Source organism: Lagenorhynchus albirostris, chromosome 2 (genome assembly GCF_949774975.1).
Source record: "Lagenorhynchus albirostris chromosome 2, mLagAlb1.1, whole genome shotgun sequence".
NCBI lineage: Eukaryota > Metazoa > Chordata > Mammalia > Artiodactyla > Delphinidae > Lagenorhynchus > Lagenorhynchus albirostris.
The window spans coordinates 97,252,874-97,270,059 of record NC_083096.1 but is presented as its reverse complement, the minus strand read 5'-3'; the positions used below and the strand labels follow the sequence as shown (position 1 = coordinate 97,270,059).

The 17,186-nt window shown below is 36.2% G+C and overlaps 1 long non-coding RNA gene across 1 annotated transcript; it reads left to right on the top strand.

Moving 5' to 3' along the window:
- The first annotated feature begins 940 nt into the window (after positions 1-940).
- On the top strand, positions 941-15,468 carry LOC132514582 (uncharacterized). The gene is made up of 4 exons (XR_009538862.1): positions 941-959; positions 5,877-5,965; positions 15,255-15,310; positions 15,418-15,468. It is a non-coding gene; the product is annotated as an uncharacterized LOC132514582 (long non-coding RNA).
- The last annotated feature ends 1,718 nt before the right edge of the window (positions 15,469-17,186 follow it).

The following is a 17,186-nucleotide window of genomic DNA, read 5'->3' as shown; positions in this document are numbered from 1 at the left end:
TTTATCCTGTTATTATTTTGAATCAATAGTATGGCATCGTATCAAAGAGACTTTGTTATACTAACATACCAAATATAGTGTACAGAGTTATAGCAGAGATTTCTAAGACCCCAATGAGTGTAGTATATAGAAAGTACAGTGGATTAGAAATAAGGAGGCCTAACATTCTTATCTGAGTTCTACTGATATTATCTATGTGTATTTGAGGCTAATTATTTAAATTCTCTGGGCCTTGACAAGAAAGGGAAAAGAACTAGAAGGTACACCCATTCCTTTTTAGAGTATGCTCCAGAATTTGCATGTATCACTTCTGCTCCTGTACCTTTGGCCAGAGCTTAGTCAGTTGGTCACATGTAGCTGGAAAGGAGACTGGAGCATGTAGTCTGTAGCTAAAACTTGTAGGATTTTATGACTAAAGGAATTGGACTTTTGAAGGACAACTAGCAGTCTTAGTCATTTTCCCCTTTTATCAGGAAAGTAAATGCTCTCTCAGCACCTTCCTTCCTCCCTCACCCCCAGCAGATTTCTGCTTAGGCTGGAATTGGCTCATATGGTCACCTCTAGATGCAAGGAAGCTGAGGAAACAGGAAACAGGATTTACATGATTGGCTTTCACCAAAGGTTTCCAAAATTTCATGGTTCACAGCTCCCTTGGGATCTCAGTAAATATTTTCATGGTGCCAAAAGAAATACGTAAAAGTTCTATTTACAACTTAGTAGCTGTTTGAATAAATTATGCACATAAATTGAAAGAAAAGTAATACCTTTTTCATTCTTAAATAACCATGTGTTGTTAATGGGTATTACCTGTGGGGTATTCCATAGCTTCTCAAACATTGGCGTCAGATTGGATAGTGTCATTTCTCATTCTACATGCTTTTCGTGACATACTTTCTTTGTTTTTTAGTCACAGCAACCACTGAAAATCCAGTTTTGCAATGATATGGCATGGTCTAAAGGTATGTAGTGATCGCATATGAAAACTGTACCCTAAGCTAGTAGTACGTGCTGTCCAACAGATGTTGAGTCCCACTGCGTTTCCCTTGAAAATTAAAATATGCTATTCCCCTGCACCCAGTGAATTTATTCTGGCACCCTTGGAGACTGGGCACACAGTTTGGGAATCATGGGTTTAAACTAATCATCACCCATTTTGTGGGGCTGGACATATTGCTCCCCGTACAAGAATCAGGTTTCTTTTAGAGAAGAAGAGAGAATGGAAATTGTTTAGGAAACTAACAATTTCTGCCTCAGTCGGCCCCAGGCAGACTATATGTTCTTTTAGAACAGAGGGCATGGCTGTTTTTTCATACTGTTTTGTGTGTAGCACAATTCTTGGTACTTAGAAGGAGCTCAGTACATATTTATTAAATGAATGGAGAAATGAAGACTATGTGGTTAACAGTATGGTTGATTCTATCAACCATAGAATGTCAGGTTATAGGAAATTTGTTGTCTGTTGGGTAAGTCTCTATGTAAATTCAAGGGCCTGGACTATGGCTTCCTCATTTATTAAGCTCAGAGCCCAGTGATATTGTAGGTGATAGAAAGTGTTGGTTGGATGAATGAGTGAATGTCTCAGTGAGAGCTAGTTCTGTCTCCAAACCCATTACAAAGGAGTTTCATTACACTGATAATGACAAATGCTTATTAGTGAGCTCTCAATATAAATGCCCATGCTGGCTGCTGAGAAAGAAAAATAACCACTCCATCTTATCACTAGAATCTAAGGCTTTCTTTTGTTACCACAGTCACCACTAGAAAAACTGACAAAAAAAGAAAAGCAGAACTTTTCTGAGATATGAGAAGGACTTTTTCTGCAATGGTTTACATTGTCAGGAGCTAAACTGTTTCATAATTCAGGATCATAAAGACTGGAAAGTGACTTTTTAAACAAAAGCCATGAAACTTTATAAGTATGAGAGCCATTTGAGCAAAATCTGTCTTTCTCCTCTTTCTTGTCTCAACTCAAATTTATTTTTCTGTGTTTTCATTGTTTTTGCAACAGAGGAAGTCACTGAAGCTCTTTGCCCTTGGCTTCCCTCATAGTAAAGTGTATAACTCTGTGACACTCTATAGAAGAATGTGCATGTGCTAGCATGTTAGTTACGTCTATGTCTAAAAATTGCCTATAGTTATTTGATTTTTCTAGTCATATATTTAGAAAGTTATGTATGTATCTGTCTCTATCACTAAATCAAAAGTATTTTGAAGGCAGGTTCTATGTCCTTTTCATTTTGGATCTGGTACAGAGTAGGTACCCAGTTTATATTTGTTGAATTAGTAAACTATTTCTTACGGAGATTTTCCCAAAAGCATTAAGCAGTGTTTTGTTAAATACTCAGTGTGTGTATGTTTATTTTGTGAGAGCCAAAACCATCTCTACTTTAACTCCTTCAGTATTCCTATAAACTAAGGAAAACCAGAATTTATTTTCATTGTTTTGTAAATGGAAAAATATAATTATCTTTAATGTTGGATACCAAATCTTGAATTTGTACTATGAAAGAAATAAACTAGTTAATATATTTTAAAACCCCTTTTTTTAATATACATAAAATTTTATTTATTTATTTATTTTTGGCTGTGTTGGGTCTTCGTTGCTGCATGCCGGCTTTCGCTAGTTGTGGTGAGCGGGGGCTACTCTTTGTTGCGGTGCGTGGCCTTCTCATTGCGGTGGCTTCTCTTGCTGCAGAGCACAGGCTCTAGGCGCGTGGGCTTCAGGAGTTGTGGCTCGCGTTGTTTCTCTCATTTATTTATCTTCATTGGAGTACAATTGCCCCACAACGGTGTGTTAGTTTCTGCTTTATAACAAAGTGAACCAGCTGGACATATTCATATATCCCCATATCCCCTCCCTCTTGCATCTCCCTCCCCCCTTCCCTATCCCACCCCTCTAGTGGTCACAAAGCACAGAGCTGATCTCCCTGTGCTATGCAGCTGCTTCCCACTAGCTAGCTATTTTACATTTGGTAGTGTACATATGTCCATGCCACTCTCTCACTTCGTCCCAGCTTACCCTTCCCCCTCCCCATGTCCTCAAGTCCATTCTCTACGTCTGTGTCTTTATTCTTGTCCTGCCCCTAGGTTCTTCAGAACCTTTTTTTTTTTTTAGATTCCATATATATGTGTTAGCACACAGTATTTATTTTTCTCTTTCTGACTTACTTCATTCTGTGTGACAGACTCTAGGTCCATCCACCTCACTACAAATAACTCAATTTCATTTCTTTTTATGGCTGAGTAATATTCCATTGTATATATGTGCCACATCTTCTTTATCCATTCATCTGTCAGTGGGCACTTAGGTTGCTTTGATGTCCTGGCTATTGTAAATAGAGCTGCAATGAACATTGTGGTACATGACTCTTTTTGAATTATGGTAAAACCCCTTTTTAAATAGAAGAATATTTATTCTTTTGTTTGTTTGTTAATGTTTTTCTACCAATGTAATAAAAGCTTTCACTGAGCATTTACTAGATGCAGGTCAATGTCCAGGTGTCAGATTCATGCTGCAGTCAGTTTTACAACCTTAAATTTAATTTTATTTATTTATTATTTTTAATGAGAACTTTTGCAGTTTACTCTCTTAGCAACTTTCAAATGTGCAATGCAGTATTATTATTATTATTTTTAATTGGAGTAAATTTTATTTTTTTAATACATTTTTATTTGTTATTTTTTTCTGAGCACAAAAGAAATACATATGCTCATAGCAAACAATTTAATCATTATAAAAATATTTAATAAAAATACTAGAGATAACTTCTGTTGATAGTTCAGAGTATATTCCTACAATTTTTTTCTGTGGATTTATAGCCACATAATAATATTGTTAAAACTTTGAGGTGCAACATTTTAAATGAAATCATAATGCACACCCTAGTTTGCAATTTCTTTTTTTTCACATAATGTATCTAAACTTTTAAGTGTAGAAGGTTTTCCAGCTAGTAAATATAAAATTTCCTGTCTGCTTAATTGCTGAATCTTGCTTTTAGATGTTGACAGTACCCTATACTCTCACTTAGAATTACTTGTCACAATTGTAATTTGAATTATTATTTATAAAATTGTAGGTTATATACCTGTCTTCCTAAGTAAATTGTACATTCCATGCCTAATGCACACTAACTGAAACATACACATAACAGCAATAGATGCTATGAATGAATGAGTGAATGATGGGCTTCTATCTCAAGACTTTCTTTACAAGGCTTGTGTTCTTACCACATTTCATACTGCCTCCCCTTAGTGGTTTTTTTAAAATATATTTTGAGAATTTTCATATTCTTGTTATTTATGTTTACATTATTTTTAGTTTTGTTTAGTATGTTTTAGGTCAATGTGAAAACAGAAAAATAAGCATTTTAGATATTTAGAAGTATAGGAATAATTATTACATAATGATAAAAATAATCAGCATTTTAAACCTGTAAAGTTATTGGAGCTTACTACTTTTCAAAATTAAAAAGACAATAATAGGGGCTTCCCTGGTGGTGCAGTGGTTGGGAGTCCGCCTGTCAGGGCGGGGGACACGGGTTCGGGCCCTGGTCCAGGAGGATCCCACATGCCGCGGAGCACCTGAGCCTGTGCGCTGCAACTGCTGAGCCTGTGGGCCACAACTGCTGAGCCCTACAGCCTGTGCTCCACAGCGGGTGAAGCCACCGCAGTGGGGGGCCTGCGCGCCGAGGTTAAGAGTAGCTCCAGCTTGATGCAACTGGAGAGGGCCTGTGCGCGGCGGCGAAGACCAAACGCAGCCAAAAATAAATAAAATAAATTAAAAAAAAGAAGAAGACAATAATAAACATTCACAGAGCAGCTTTATTTCAATTTTCTGACATATTTCTTAGCCCATTCTCTTTCTACTCATTCAAGAAGAAAAAGTTTCTAAACTGAAATAATTATATAAATTAAATGATAAATGGCAGAGACTGGTAGTTATCCCCGTGTAGTTTTTCCCAGGTTCTAGAAGCTCAGATTTGTGACCATCTGCAGTGGGCATTCCATTTCCAGCTTGCAACCAGGCATGGTCAGTAGCATGCAAAAGGAAGTGTCTTGTGGCAGTTTTCATGAACATTCTTCAGGAGAGAGTGAGGTGTAGGCCCCTTTATTCTTGTCCTCTGACCCTTTTCCTGTTTGCTCCTCTGGAATGTGATGCTATCATCTTGGACTATGAGGTTGAAGCCTTGCAGTTCAGAACATCAAGATGCATGGATCCTGGGTTCCTGGCGACATGAGTCACTGTGCCAGTCACGAACAACTTCCTGGACATTTCTATGAGACAAAAATAAATTCCCATTTTTATTAAGCTATTGTTTCTGTCATTTTCTCCCAAACTTAATCTTAGTTAATACAGATATTGAATCTGGAATTTCTAAGATGGTCCCTATAAGCTTATTATTTGCCACACATAACCAGCCCCTACCAATAGCATTTCATCAAAGAAACCATATGCAGCATTACTCCCTATTTATAGATTAAAAAAATAAGGACCAGAGAAGTTTCAATTCAGATTCTAGGTCCAATGTGCTTCGTAAAAGACTGCATTTACATACTAATTGACAAGTAATAAGATAGAATACAAGTCAATAATAGCCTGTTTTTGTATACAGTTCTGTTATTTGTTTCAAGATGTTAATCTCATCTAGTTCCTCAAAAGCACTCTTAAAGTAGGTGCATATATGACAAAACTGAACCCCAGAAAGTGTCATCTGCACAAGGTAACAAAACTAGACAGTGGACTAATTTCCTGGGTTCTAGTTCTTTATGCTTTTTATCATATTGTTCATCAGTCTTTTAAAGCCTCATCATAAAGTATATTATTTTGCATTTTATTAACCAAGTTTGAGAAATAATTTTTTTCATCTTCATTGTAGACGACAGGGCGTCCTTTTCACATCCACATGTGCACAACCGAGAGAAGTGCATGAGCATCAGAGAAGAATTTATTGTGTATTAAATAAAGGTACTGTTTCTCTCTCCCTCTGAGAAGGAGGAGATATTGGAAGGAAGAGTAGAAAAAATATATCTGACTTAAAACACTCTCTTGTTTCAAGAAAACAGTAGTATTAATTGCTACCTATACTCTTGACCTAGCTAATGGGTAATGATGTATCATTTCCAGTCTCAAATGTAAAATAGATAACTAGTGGGAAGCAGCTGCATAGCACAGGGAGATCAGCTCAGTGCTTTGTGACTGCCTGGAGGGGTGAGATACGGAGGGTGGGAGGGAGAGACAAGAGGGAGGAGATATGGGAACATATGTATATGTATAGCTGATTCACTTTGTTATAAAGCAGAAACTAACACACCATTGTAAAGCAACTATACTCCAACGAAGATGTTAAAAAAAAAAAAAAGTCAAGCAGTCCTTTCACTGACCAAAACAATATAATCCTAATTGAAAAATCCACATGCATAAAAAACCCAATTGCTGATTTGAGCATCCTAGCTAGTTGAAGCTGAATTTTTTTAGTGTGCAATTTGCATTTGGGTTCATGCCCTAGTGCACCCAAATTTCAGTATTATTCAGTTTCCTGAGGAACCCATATACGGACAACCTTAGTGAACAATATTTCCTCCACTTCCTATATAATTGTTTAGGTAACTGCTCCATATTGTTGTTGGTGTAGCCTTAGATCCTCTGAAGGATAATCCGTATTTTAAAATAATCTGACCTTGACCTCTTCTCCAATGTACTTTAAAAATAAACCATTTTGGGGGGTCTCTAATAGTTTCTCTTTTGATTTGTCTGCTGTTCTTATTGTTTAGTTTACTCCTTTTTGCTTGTGTGGGATAGGGACTGAATGTTGATTACTGAAAGTTTGGATTCCTTCCAGGCATTTATTCTGGGACAGTTCTCAGTCTGTTAGCACTAAAACCTACCTATTGCCCTGTCCTACCCTTTCCTACCCATAATATGATATACACCCACTCTTTTCCCACCATGTAGTGGGAAGGATGGGAGTTCTTTTAAGAATCTCTGTAAATTTAAGTATACCTAGAATATTTCTGGGTAAACATAAATAAGGCCCAGGGAACTTATTAAGGATAATAAAATTACTTACTGTATTATTTTTTTTAAGGAAATATTTTTAAACCACTTTCTTGCAGTTCCATCATTAGAGTTGCCTCTAACTAAACTTTCCTTAGTAGTCAATTCTTTTTTCAAAAAATTAATTAATTAAATTTTGGCTGCATTGTGTCTTTGTTGCTGTGCGGGGGCTTTTCTTTGGTTGCGGTGAGTGGGGACCACTCTTCTTCAGCATGCGCGGGTTTCTCATTGCGGTGGCTTCTCTTGTTGCGGAACACAGGCCCTAGGTGCATAGGCTTCAGTAGTTGCAGCACTCGGGCTCAGTAGTTGTGGCTCGTGGGCTCTAGAGCGCAGGCTCAGTAGTTGTGGAGCACGGGCTTAGTTTCTCCCCAGCATGTGGGATCTTCCCGGACCAGGGCTCGAGCCCGTGTCCCCTGCATTGGCAGGCAGATTCATAAACCACTGCGCCACCACGGAAGTCCCAATAGTCAATTCTTATACAACTTCCTTTTCCCCTTCTACCATATGTAGTACTTTACTTAAATGACTTTTCCTGGTATAAATTACATTTGCTTTTTAGGGAACTGGGAGATGTAACTCATTGTAGTCCCCTACTCTTTTTCTACATCCCACTGCTCATTTGAGGGTCCAGATTCCTAGTGTTTTCACTTTCATATTTCCATGCTATGATAACCTGAGTATAGTAAAGTTTTGAAATATGTTAGAAGTCCTGAATGTTACCAGATAACCTTGGACCAATCAATGACCTCTACATTTCTTACTAGTAAAGTGTATGTATAATAACTAGTAATCAAATGATCTATATGCTTGTTTGGGCTTGTCTAAAGTCAGAGAAACAGTAATTAAGTACTAGTAATTAATGCTAAAAGAATTACAAAGCAAGGGATTCTCATCATTTAATTGGCTTGGATTGAAGAAAAGGAAGAACAGTTTTTTCAAATATTATCACATGAATAGTTTTAAAAAGCTAGCAACCATTTTACTGAGTATTATAAGATATATTTTCAAAATGTACCTCCATAATTATAGTGATTTTTCAACAGTTCTAACAAAGTAGGTAAAATAAAACCATAATTATATTTAATTTATTAAAAACAGAAAGTAAAGTATCCTCTTTTATGAACCCTTGATTCTTTCCCTTCCTTGCAGACCCAGCTTCATTAGGCATAAAAACTCCTGCAATTATTTCATATCCCCAAAGTTTCTACCTTCTCTGAATTGTTGTATATCTCATGTATCTTATGACACTCATTCTAATCCTTCTTATGTACAATGTTGTAATTGTTCTCTAGAATTTTTTTTAAATGGCTTTCGTCTTCTAAAGTGAATTTTAATTTGCTGGGAAAAAAAAGGACTGTACACTCTCATTTACTCTCAAAATTTTATCTATTAACACAGAATAAATCTTAATAGATAAACTCTGACTTAAATAGCTCTATAGTTCCTTGGCACTAGAATGTATAAACACAACTGATGGGGCAATTCATATTAGTCTATGAAGTAAACAAGAAAGTTAGTTCTGATCAGTTTCTCAAAATTATATACTATTTCCTTCAAAAATAAACTTCTTCTTGACAAATGTAACATTTCATGTAATCTACTGTAGGTTCAAAGCATAAGAATCTTTGACTTATGGAGAGGGAGGTAATAACTAAAGCTTTACAATCATAATATTTTAATTTTTATAATGTTATATATATAATAACATTTATAATATTTTTAATTTTATAATGTTATATATTTTTCAAAATGTTTTCATGTATCTTGCGGGGGGTAGGCACAAAATATACTTTAATGTTACAATACATCATTTAATAATGAATATTAGGGGCTTCCCTGGCGCTGCAGTGGTTGAGAATCTGCCTGCCAATGAAGGTGACACGGGTTCGAGACCTGGTCTGTGAAGATCCCACATGCCACGGGGCAACTGGGCCCATGAGCCACAACTACTGAGGCTGCGCGTCTGGAGCCTGTGCTCCGCAACAAGTGAGGCAGCGACAGTGAGAGGGCCACGCACCGCGATGAAGAGTGGCCCCCGCTCGCCACAACTAGAGAAAGCCCTCGCACAGAAACGAAGACCCAACACAGCCAAAAATAAATAAATAAAAATAAATAAATTTAAAAAAAGAAAAAAGATAATGAATATTAGGTTTTAGCTGAAATTCCTTGAGATCCAGTATAGAATAGTGGAAAACTAGAATCAAAATACTTGGGTTTGAATCCTGTTCCCACTTACAAGCTGTGTGACCTCTGTCAAGTTACTTAACCTCTCTGTATCTCATCTATAAAATATACATAATTATAATAATTGGTTGTAATAATTAAGTGAATTAATACATATAAAACACTTAGAATCATGCCTAGAACTTAATTAGAATTAAATAAGTATCTTATTACTATTTTGGGAAAATTTTAATGTATTATTTCTAAAACATTAGTTGAATTTAGATTTATTACAAGTTTTATATAAAAATGGATCAGCTGTAGTTGATACAATAATTTCATTTCTCTAGCTACAATGTGAGAAGCATAAGTTTAATCACAGTGTCTTAAACTTTTCTATAAACTATCTCTCATCAAGCATATGGGACAATTTTTATTATTTGCTCATAAAACACTTGATTTACTATATAATTCACTTTCTATTGCTGGATAAATATTTATTGGAACATATTCAAATTTGGTCTCTTTTAATTTGCTTTTATTGCTAAACTGTCTTGGACAAGTTTTTTTTTTTGTCAATTAAAACACATAAAAGTAAATATATGTGTTACATATATATACGTATATACCACCAAAAATATATTTTAGGAAAGGTATGAAATCTCTCCAATGTCACTCTATTTCTCCCAAAAGCATCCTTAAATCCCATTCTCCAGAGGTTTGCTACATATTCTCCATGTTTTTTTATATACTATATAAGAATGGTGACATGTCCATATGCATGCATACATGGTACATTTTTTCTCATAAAATAAGGATTATACCATGTCTAATGGTCTTTATGGTCTCATGTTTTTTCTTAATATATCCCATACATCTTACTATATTAATACATATAGATTTATCCTCATTCTTTCCTTTTCATTTTTTGGTGAAAATTCAGAAGCATGTAGAAACATGTACAATTATATATGCAAACAAATATATGCATAGTGAGCATCCAGACATCCATTACTCAGGTTGAGAAAAAGAACATTGCCAGGACGTTGGAAATCCTATCAGTGCCCTTTGAAATGGCTGCAATTTTTATGTTTACCCCTTCATTCATTGAACCATTCACTTATCAACAGATACATAAGCTGTTCCTAAATTTTTGCTATTACTAACAATGTTGTAATGACCATGTTCTATTTTATTTTTACATTCTCATGAAACCATATCTATAGGATGGATTCCTAGAAGTGGGATCACTAGGTAACAGGGTATGTACTTTTCAGATTTTAATAAGGAAAATTCCATTATCCTCCAAAAGTTTTTACAAATTATATTTCCATCAAAAATGTAAAGCTCATTTCCCCACACTTCATACTATCCAAAAGTTATTGATATCAATCTTTTAAATTTTTCTAATCTGATTAGAAAAAATCATATTTATTTTAATTTATATGTTTTAACTGGTGAAGTTCAACATTGTTTCATATGTTTATTATGTATTTGTACTTTGTTGGTGAATTGCCTTTTATACCCCAAACCCATTATTCTATTGATTTGTATATATTTCCTTACTAATTTGTAGGAATTTTTTATAAAACAGATATATAAATCACCTGTCAGTTATGAGGCAGAAGGATTTTCTTTTGGGTGTAATTTTAAAGTTTTTTTAATGCATCATTGAATGCATGAAAGCAGATGCCTTGAGGTTCAAGAATGAATATTTAATAAACCATTTTTTCACACTTCCATTTTCTCACAGTATCTTAACTTCTCACAGCAAAGGTTATTTAAAGAACATGGAATTTTTTTTAACATCTTTATTGGAGTATAATTGCTTTACAATGGTGTGTTAGTTTCTGCTTTATAACAAAGTGAATCAGCTATACATATACATATATCCCCATATCTCCTTCCTCTTTCATCAAGAACATGGATTGTCGAATCTAAAATTGTATTTATCATTTTGGGTTTCCATTCCTCGACATGCACCTGCATTTTAAATCATTTGCACTTAATTATTTTCATTTCTCATAGGCAGAAGCTGTTAAATTGTTAATTGTTAAGAACAGTATAGTCTGAACTACTATGCATAAAATTAAAAAGCTACAAGGATATATTATACAACATAGGGCATATAGCCAAATTTTATAATAACTATAAATGGAGTATGACCTTTAAAAATTGTGAATCACTGTGTTGTACACGTGAAACTTATATAATACTATACATCAACTATACCTCAAAAAAAGAACCTTATAGTCCATGGATACCATTTTAGAGTTGTGTATCTAGTTTTCCAAAGAAGCAATTTATTACTATACTAAGTAAATCACTATACAGAAGCTGCATATTCCTCAGTAAAGGGGAAATTACATTAGTTTAGAGTTAAGAGTTAAGACTTCAAATCACCTTTCTTAAAGGTTTTTATATATACCACTAACCTTCTCCTGGTATTTTATGTTTCTTGAATCGTTTGTTAAGATTCAACTTTGGATGTGATGGAAAGGTGATAAATATCCTAGAAAAGCTGACAATATTTAAAAATTACTTGAACACTCTATTGTTAATATAAATGAATACTTGCTCCTGTTAGAGAGGAAACTATGCTTGACTTTACTCTTACAAAAAATCAGAAAAGGACATACACACACTTTTGCAAAAGATATTAAATTAGAACCATAGGTAATTTTTCCACTTTTCCTTTTTAAAAATGTTTTCTTTTCTTTTTTAATTGAAGTATAGTTGATATACAATGTTGTGCCAATCTCTGATGACATCTTTTCCTTTTAAATCTATGGATTATATACCTTTGAGAAGCAAGGAATCTATCTTAATTGTATCCTGGAGATAGGAAAGATATTCTGTCATTTGATAATTTTTAAAATTTAAAATTTCTAACTTGACTAAAATTTTATTTTGGCCTCTATCTATAGAAAAAAGGAAGAATAACATTTTGAGAAATAGGAAAATCTGATCTATAATTTCTTAAGATTATAATATGCTTGGGACTTCCCTGGTGGCGCAGTGGTTAAGAATACACCTGCCAATGCAGGGGACACGGGTTCGAGCCCGGGTTTGGGAAGATCCCACATGCCGCAGAGCCACTAAGCCTATGTGCCACAACTACTGAGCCTGCACTCTAGAGCCGGCGAGCCGCGACTACTGACCCCACGTGCCACAACTACTGAAGCCCATCACCTAGAGCTTGTTCTCAGCCACAAAGACAAGCCACAGCAATGAGAAGCCCATGCACTGCAATGAAGTACACGGAGCTGCGTGCAGCAACGAAGACCCAACACAGCCAAAAATAAATAATAAAAATAAATAATAAAATAAAATTAATTTTAAAAAGGTTATAATATGCTTGAAGGTAATTTCTTTTTAAATGTTTTAATGTATTTAATGTTTTTAATATGTTAGAAAAGAAGTGTATTCTCTATTTTTTTTTAATCCTCTGCTAATTGTATTCTGTTTGTTGTTTAGTTCACATGCATGAAATAACTAAACCTTGGCAAGAGTTTTTAGCTGGGCTCAGCTTTTTGTAAGCCAAATGATTTTGAAAGAAGATGGGCATTCTTTAGCTTCCAAAATGTTGACTCTGGATTCAGCAGCTACCAAGTAATAATAGACTACCCACTGACTTAAAGGTCAAAATCATAGAATGATTAGAACATCATGATTATGTGAAGAAAAAACATTGCATCAATTAGTGCCAAGTTTGAATTAGATTGTGCTCTGTGACCTACTTTCCTTAGATTCATTTGGTCTCTATGGATAGAACATGTACCAGTATCCTCTGGAAACTATTAGTTATTTAAAATTTGAAGGTTTTAAAGAAATCGTATATTAGTGAATCTTACCTTCCTGACAATACTAAAGGAGGTTAATTTGTCAACAGCTATGTGAAATAAAGAATATTACAGTGTACAAAAACTAAGACAAGCAATACTACTGGAGCCTTGATGTAGGCAAGTATTATAAATTTCACTGATACTTATACAGGTTACACTGGTTGTGTTAGTTTGTATACATATATATAAAACGACAAATGTATATTCATATACATAAAATAACAAATGTATTATATATAATTCAAATGCATACAATTCATCCTTTTAACATGAACAAGTCAGTGGTTTTTAGTATATTCACAGTTGCACAACCATCACCAATATTTAATTTCAGAACATTCTCATCACCCCCAAAAGAAACCTTGTACAAATAACAGTCATGCCCGAAAGCTGGTTCTTTGAGATAAGCCTCTGACTAGGCCGACCATGAAAAAGAGAGAAGATACAAATGCAGATTTTAAAGGGATAATAAGAGAATATCAGGCTTCCCTGGTGGCGCAGTGGTTGAGAGTCCACCTGCCCATGCAGGGGACATGGGTTCGTGCCTCGGTCCGGGAAGATCCTACATGCCGTGGAGCGGCTTGGGCCCGTGAGCCATGGCCGCTGAGCCTGCGCGTCCGGAGCCTGTGCTCCGCGGCGGGAGAGGCCGCAGCAGTGAGAGGCCCGAGTATCGCAAAAACAAACAAACAAACAAACCCAGAATATCGTTATCATCATTATTAGTAACAACTTTGTCAATAAATCCAAAAATTTAGATGGAATGGACAGATTCCTAGGAAAATATAATTCGCTAAAAGTAAAGAAAGAGAAAAAATAGGAAAATCTGAATAGTCTTATAACTATTACGGAAAATGAATTTCTGTCAGCGGCAACATCATTTACCTCTTACCCAAGCCAGAATTAAAGGTGAGACTGCTTCCAGCTATGTACTTCCTTTGTAGAAATCAGAAAAAAGGCACTCCTTGAAAATACACGTAGCTCCATGCCAGGGGACAGGACTTTGTGAACTAAGTGTGTGCTGGATGTCAGCTTCCATGTGCCCTTGTCAGCTAGGGACACTTAGTCAGTGAACATCCTATACAACTGTATGTGGCAGCCCTGCCTTGATCTTCCCACTTTTTTCTCATTTCCCCCAATTCGATTAATTCACAAATACTGCCAAGTGTCTCCAAAGTATATCTTTTCCACTCTTTCCACCTTAGCTTAGCCACCATCATGTCCCACCCTGACTACTGTACAACACCCTCCTGTCTGGTCACTCTGTGTCTACACTTACCTCCTCCAATCTATTCTCCACACAGCAGGTGAAGTGATCATCTTAAAACACAAATCCAGGGACTTCCCCAGTGGTGCAGTGGATAAGAATCTGCCCGCCAATGCAGGGGACACTGGTTCGATCCCTGGTCCAGGAAAATCCCACATGCCGCGGAACAGCGAAGCCCATGCGCCACAACTACTGAGCCTGCGCTCTAGAGCCTGCGAGCCACAACTACTGAGCCCGCGTGCCGCAACTACTGAAGCCCGCATGCCTAGAGCCCGTGCTTCGCAACAAGAGAAGCCACAATGAGAAGCTCGTGAACCCAATGAAGAGTAGCCCCCACTCACTGCAACTAGAGAAAGCCTGCGCTCAGCAACAAAAACCCATCACAGACCAAAAATAAATTTAAAAAAAATAAATCTTAAAAATACCCCACATAAATCCAGTAACATCAATCTCCTGCTTAAATTCTTCAGTGACTTCCCTTTTCACTAAGAAAAAAATCCAAACTCTTTACTATGAACCACAAGGCCCTGAGTGATCTGACCCTATGTTTCTAATCTCATCTTGTGCTACTCAGCTCTTTGCCTACTCTGCTCTAGCCACACTAGTCTTATCTCAGTTTAATTAATCTGCCAAAACTCTTTCCTGCCTCAGGATTTTGCACTATTCTTTTTGGAATAGTAAGAATAACTAGTATTTATTTTGCTCTTGCTACATGCTAGGCACTGTTCTAAGTACCCTCTGTATATGCACACATTTAATCCTCACAAAAGCAGTATGGAGTAGGTACTATTGTGCTTCACATTTTACAGCTGAGGAAACAAAGACAGAGAGGTTAAATAAATTTCCCAAAGTCCCACAGTTTGTACTCGATGACACTAAGATGAGCTTCTACACACTCTTTGTATAGCAGCCTCTTCTCATCCTCTAGGTCTCAGCATATCAATTCCATCCTTGGGGAAGACTTCTCTGGCCACTGTACCTAAGGTAGGTCTCATTGTTGGTCACCATCTCAGCTGTTAGTCTGTGTGCTTCATAGTACACACTATGACTTATTGTTATTATTTTTATCTTTTTTCTCCCTCTCTCACTAGAATGTAAGCTCCATAAGGACAGGAACTTACTATAGAAACATCAATATGCGAAATGCTTCAAAATACAAAGTGATGAAAAAGAATACTCTTTCAGCATCTAGCACATTGTTTTGCACACAATAACTACTCAATCAATGCTACCAAATTCATAAGAATAATATATCTTTCCTATTCAGATACTTAACTGCAGAAGAATAAATCCCTTACAATTTAAAACTAAATGAAACAAAACTACTTTAATTACTCGTCAGTCAGCTTAGGTTTTACTAGAAAAATCCTGCCTGTGCTCAATTTACTGTGAAGATAACCAGACAGGAAAGAATGTGGCTAAGTTCTCTTTTTCATAAGAACTCATTTGAGATCTTTTTTGATTCTGGACTACATTCCATGGCTTTAGTAATAACAATTATTTCAATTAGTTAGGAAATAAACATCCAGCATTTTCTTTTTGGTTGAATGACTTAATTTAATCTGATGTTCAGCTAAGTTTCTTATCAAAAGTGGCAGAAATTAATTAGCTAATTGAAGCAAAGGGGATTTGTTGAGAGGACATCAAGCTCACAGAACAAACAGAAGACTGGAGCATGGGAAGCTTCAAAATAGACAGGAACCAAAAGGTCCCTCGAGTCAAAAGCCAGAAACAGCCCAACAGTTACTGCTTCATCACTGGTTGGCCTGATCAGGGTGCCACCACAATACTGCCCTTGTCCCCCACCCTTGCATTGCTCGTGAAATACAAAATCCCATGAGAAAGCATCTGATTAACCTAGCTCATGTGCTAGACTGCCCAAGTCTCAATTCTGACATGAAACTACACACAGTTAATTTCCCAGAAGGAAATTGGAGACGTGAATGCTGGGAAGCCAAAAAAAAGAATGTCTTTTATATTTATGTAGAGAAAACCAAAAATGTATGTTTTCACCATTTCTTATTTTGGGATTTTAGAATTTTGTTAAAGACGTAGATTTTAGGGACTTCCCTGGTGGTCCAGTGGTTAAGACTCCGTGGTCCCAATGCAGAGAGCCTGGGTTCGATTCCTGGTCAGGGAACTAGATCCCACATGCTGCATCTAAAGATCTCGCACGCGGCAACAAAGACCCCATGTGGTGCAACTAAGGCCCGGCGCAGCCAAAATAAATAAATAATTTTTAAAAAGACATAGATTTTACCCAAATATAGAGATCAGAATATTAGAAGGGACTTTATTCTTCCTCTAGCCAAACACTCTTATTTTGACATAAACATTAAACAAGAAAAAAACCCTGCGTATTCTCACTGAATAGCGAAATATATGATGAACGTTTGTGAATAAGTCACGTGTGACACGAACTTGTCAGAATCAAAAGCCCAGAATGCATCCATGATCTTGGCAGAAGTAGAGGGGTTTGTTTCATTCAGGTCATGACCCAGTCACATTTCAACCTACCTATTGGCCTCTTCACATGGTTTTCCATGCCAATGAATTTAATTTTGGACCTACTGAATTTGAACTCTAACTCAACATGTCCAAAACCAAACTCACCTCTTCACACCATCTACTTCTCCTGTTTTTCCCAATCTTGATAGGTGTACCACCATTCAATCTAGCCACCCAATCCAGAAACTCGGCACTCATATATAACTATTCCATACTTCACCCCACACACGCAGTCATATCACCAAACATTCTTCCTCCAAATTTGTTTTCAAATCTATGCCTTTCTCTTCATTCCCCCTTGCCAGTGTCTTGGTTCAAATTCATGACATCTGTATTTCTCACCACCTAACAT